General features: G+C 55.8%; 1 pseudogene; it reads left to right on the top strand.

The window, feature by feature from the left end:
• The window catches only part of LOC143176056 (large subunit ribosomal RNA), a 10,139-nt pseudogene that overhangs the window by 2,844 nt on the left and 2,295 nt on the right, over positions 1-5,000 (top strand).

Here is a 5,000-nt window from a genome sequence, read left to right as displayed (position 1 = left end):
CTAGGAGGCGCAGAATACAGACGCGTGTTCACGTCGCTCCGTGTTTCGAGGCCCAAAAAAGCGGTAAATGTCGAGGAGAAATCAATTTACGCAGTCTAAAGTGAAGTGCAAGTGTTTCTGAGCAATCTGTGCAAAGAATCGCGGAATTCGGTCAGCGGGATCCGAATTTATCGAGAAAATAAAGTTAGCGTCGGTTGGTGACGTCAGCTGGCGTCACCTGAGATTTTCAAAGCCTTATATTCGTTTTAAAAAACGCGGGACCGTAGAATCGCCGCGGCCAGTGGTCTGTCTACGACGTTGTGTTACAGTGTTGTGGTAATTTCTGTCGAATTGTCACAAACTAGTGATATTTATCGAGATATATTCGAGTATCAACGACAACAGACTTGTCGACGCCATCTTGGACGCCATCTTGGACGCCATCTTAGCCGGCCATCTTGGACGGCCATATTGAAGACCAGCAACCTGTAGCGCCGCCACCGGTGTACCGAGGAAACACGCAGTTCCGAGTCGTCAGCCGCGGCGACAACATCTGTTGCCGCAGCATGACGCGCAAGGCGACGCGCAGCCGTGCAGCTGCCGAGGAGAAACCCGCGATGTGGTCCCCGGAGATGGAGTCACCCGATACCAGCGAGGTGGACTCTCCCGTCAGGGAGGAATGCCGGCGTGCGAGGAAGGCAAAAAGGAAGGCGCGCATTCTGGACTCGGAGTCGGACTCCGACTGCTCGAAAATCGTGTCGAGAATCCCCGTGCCAGCGAAGAAGAAGGCGCAACCCGAGGCTGCGGAACCAGGAAAACCAGCGAATAGGCCAACCGCGAAGTCCGTGACCCCCGATGCCAGCCCCTCGACCAACATGGGACTAAAGGAGAAGGCAGAGCAGGTGCAGAAGAGCGTGGTTGAGCACCTGTGCGATGCGCGGAACAGGGTAAGTCCCAATACGAGTAAATTAATATTGACCGCGCTCTCCACCATCAACGGCCTACTTGACCGCGCCCTTATGGCCAATGCCCACCTCGAGGGCCAGATAGTGGCCCTCCGCAGCGCGCCCCACCCCCGGCCCCCCCCATCGGCCCCAGCACCGCCCCCCACCAACCCCGCGAACCCCCCGAAAGCCGCGCCACCCGCGAGTCTAGGGCAACCAATTACGTACGCGCAACGACTCGGGATTTCCTCCAAGATCGCGGCCCTCTCGAATGTCAGGCGCGACCCCCCCAACGTTGTAACGATAATACCCAAGGACCGGCAAGCCTTCGCTAATAGCGAAGAGACCAAGAAGGCGGTCCTCAAACTGGTGTCGCCCGCGAAATCGAACCTCCAAGTGAGGAACATCAGGACAATTAACGGAAACGGGATCATCATAGAGGCGGCGAAAGGTAGTAACCTGTCGGGCCTCACCTCGAACGACGAGTTGAAATCCGCCGGCTTCGTGGTCGGCGCTCCCCCCAAGAAGGCCCCCCGCGTTATCATCTATGACGTCCCGCGGTCTGACAACGATCAGGCAACGATCGAAGCGATTATTGCGCAAAATATCGACCCGAAGGACCGAAACATCTTCAGGGAACAGACTAAGGTGTCTTTCAAGTCTGGACCAAAAGACAGGGACTCATGTAACCTAATCCTTGAGGTATCCCGACCCGTTAGGGATATCCTTTCAAAGAAGGACAGGTTATACGTAGGGTGGAAATGCTGCCGGTTGGGCGACTATGTAGCGGCAACTCGCTGCTACAAATGCCAATCGTTTGGCCATACTACCAAACACTGCCGCGCAGAAAAGGAAGTCTGCGGGCATTGCGCGTCGGCGGGCCACAACTTCAAAACGTGCCCGGCAAAAAAAGACGCGCCAACTTGCTCCAACTGCCGTAAACACGGCAAGGAGCACAAACACGCGGTTACAAGCAAGGAGTGCCCCTCCTACCGGCAAGCTGTTAATCAGGTGCTGATCCGTACTGACTATGCATAAATCTTTCATGATCGGTAGTCAGGAAATCAAATTAGCGCAAGCTAATTTACGTGGCTCACGGACCGCTTCCCTGGAGATGAGCCACGTAATGAACCGCGAGCATATCGACATCCTGCTTATGCAGGAGCCGTACAATGTGAAGGGCAAATTCATCGGCCTCACGAACTGTACGGCAGTCACGGGCGCGGAGCCTGGCAACCGAGCCATGGCAGGTATCGCGATACGCAATCCCAACCTCGAGTCCCTTAAGCTGTCGCATCTCAGCGACGACTATTGTACGTGTATCGAGGTAACAGGACCATTTGGGAAACTGTACCTCGCTAGCGTATATTTCAAATTCTCGCACGATATCGAAAGATATCTGGCGAGAATCTCGCAAATATGCCGCTCCCTCCGCGGACAGAGATTAATAATCGCTGCCGATGCCAACGCGAAGTCCTCGCTTTGGCACAGCACCACAACCGATCCGCGAGGCGAAGAATTGGAATGGGTTGTAGCCCAGGAAAATCTAGTAGTCCTCAACGAACCCGGTAACGCCCCCACATTCCGTAACCATAAAGGATCCTCCAACGTAGATGTAACGCTGTCAAGCCTTCCGACCGTCGGGTTCGTAGGAAGCTGGAAAGTCCATGAAAATTGGACATCCAGCGACCACAACGCAATCACGTTCACGTACAAGGCCCCCACCACAATGGGACCCGCCTCCGCGAGCCCCAGATTCAATACATCCAGGGCCGATTGGGCTAAATTCCAATCGAACCTGGAAACAATCAAAAGCAGCCTCCTTCGCGATTTCCGGCTGGACAGCAAATCTGCAATTGAGGCCTCAGCTGCGTCTCTTCAAGACGCAATCATTACGGCTGCGCAAAAATCCCTTCCGAGGAAGAAAACATTTCCGAAGTCGGTTCCCTGGTGGACGGAAAACCTGACTCGGCTAAAGAAGAAAACTTACCGCATGCGGAAGTCCTTCCAGGTCGAGTCGGACCCTTCCATCAGGGAAGCGAAACGCGTCGCGTACCTCCAGATTCGCAGGAAGTATTCCTACGAAATCCAGACCGCCAAGCGATCAAGCTGGCGGGACTTCGTAACGGAATCCTGCGCGAAAAACCCATGGGGAGCGGCGTATAAAATCTGCGTCAAGAAGATCAGCCCTGATAAAGCCCTGGCCACTTCCCCGGTTCTGTCCGGTTCTACAATTACGTGGGAGGAGACCGCGTTAAGTCTCCTCCACGCCCTTGTTCCCGACGACGCCCCGGACACGCTCGAGTGTCAACGTCGTAAAAGGCCCGCGAGCGTAATCCCCCCTGATACCCCAGACACTCCGCCCTTCTCGGAACAGGAAATTTGCCATGCAATCGGCTCGATTCGCAATGGCAAAGCTCCAGGTTCCGACCTTATCGAGGTCAGAATGCTTAAGGCCGCTTATCCGGTCCTAATAAGCGAAATCTCAGCCCTCTTCAACGGCTGCCTGTCACAAGGCAGCTTCCCGAAGCCATGGAAATATGGCTCGATACGCGCCCTCCTCAAAAGCCCCGATAGGGACGAGTCCGCGGCCAGCTCCTACAGGCCCATCTGCCTTCTCTCGGTGGTTGGGAAATCCCTGGAGAAGCTGATCCGCGAAAGGCTGGAGCCCACATTTCTGCACCCAGACCACGCGTCCCCTAGGCAGTTCGGATTCCGAAAGGGGAGATCGACGACTGACGCCATCCGCGCCGTCCGCAGCGGGCTCGAGAGGTCAACGACAAAATACGCGCTTGCGATTTTGTTCGACATTTCGGGCGCGTTCGACAACGTGTGGTGGCCCAGCGTCCTCTCTCGCCTCAAAGAACGGAACTGCCCGCGAAACCTGTATAAGCTAGTCGCGGATTATCTTAACGACCGTACGGCCTCTCTGATAGGGAAACTGTCTCGCGTAGAGAAACAGGTAACCAGAGGCTGCCCCCAGGGCTCAATCTTAGGGCCCAGCCTCTGGAACTTAGTGTTCGATAGCCTGCTGAACACCCTGGCCAGCGAGGGCGTAGAGGCGTTCGCCTACGCGGACGACCTCCTGATCCTCGTCCCAGGAAACAGCAGGCTGGAATTACAGGAAAAGGGACAGCACGCGACAACCATCATTGAGAAATGGTGCGAGTCCGAGAAGCTGTCCCTTTCGCAGGAAAAAGCAGAGATGATCCTCTTCCGTGGTCATCTCGATATTCGAAGGCCCCCAACAATTAAGATTCAATCGAGGCAAATACGTATGGTCGAAACCGTAAAATATCTCGGCGTCTACTTTGACCAAGGCCTGAAGATCCGGACGCACGTCCGGAAAATCAGGTCGAAGTGCGCCGAGAAATACAATTCCATGGCCGCCATAGCCCGCAGGAACTGGGGACTCAAATACGAGTCCCTAGATGTTCTATATAAGGGACTCTTCCTGCCAATCGCCACGTACGCTGCCCCCGCATGGAGCGACCTAGTGAATAAAACCTCCGCTTCGGAACTCCTAAGGGCACAAAGGTACGCCCTCTTGCGTACCACCAAAGCCTATAGGACAATATCAACAGACGCTCTCCAGATAATCGCTGGCGCTCCCCCGGTTGACCTTGTCGTTAGACGCGTAGCAGCTCTGTACGAAGCGCGCACTCTCGCCCCCGCAGCGGGCGGCACTGTGGAAGACCCCGTCGAGGAACAAGCTTCCGAGTCCCTGCTCAGCGTATGGCAGGAGCGCTGGGATGACTCTGCCCATGGCAGATACACCCACCGCTTCCTGCCGTGCGTGAGGCAACGGATGAGCATGGGATGGTTCTCTTTGAACCATTACATATCCCAGGTCATCTCGGGACACGGTGACTTCGCGGACAAACTCCACAGCAGAGGGCTAGCCGATAGCCCCCGCTGCCGCTGCGGCGCCCCCAACGAGACACCCAGCCACCTGTTATTCGAATGCCCTATGTATAACGCAGAACGCGAGCCCCTCCGGAACGCCCTGCGGACCAGCGGGAACTTAGATTGGCCCCCGCCCCTACCGGACTTGATTAGGGAATCGACCTTCCCGGC

The sequence above is a fragment of the Nomia melanderi genome, unplaced genomic scaffold (assembly GCF_051020985.1).
Source record: "Nomia melanderi isolate GNS246 unplaced genomic scaffold, iyNomMela1 scaffold0349, whole genome shotgun sequence".
NCBI classification, from domain to species: domain Eukaryota; kingdom Metazoa; phylum Arthropoda; class Insecta; order Hymenoptera; family Halictidae; genus Nomia; species Nomia melanderi.
The sequence above is the reverse complement of the archived record's forward strand: the minus strand, read 5'-3'. Positions and strand labels throughout refer to the sequence as shown.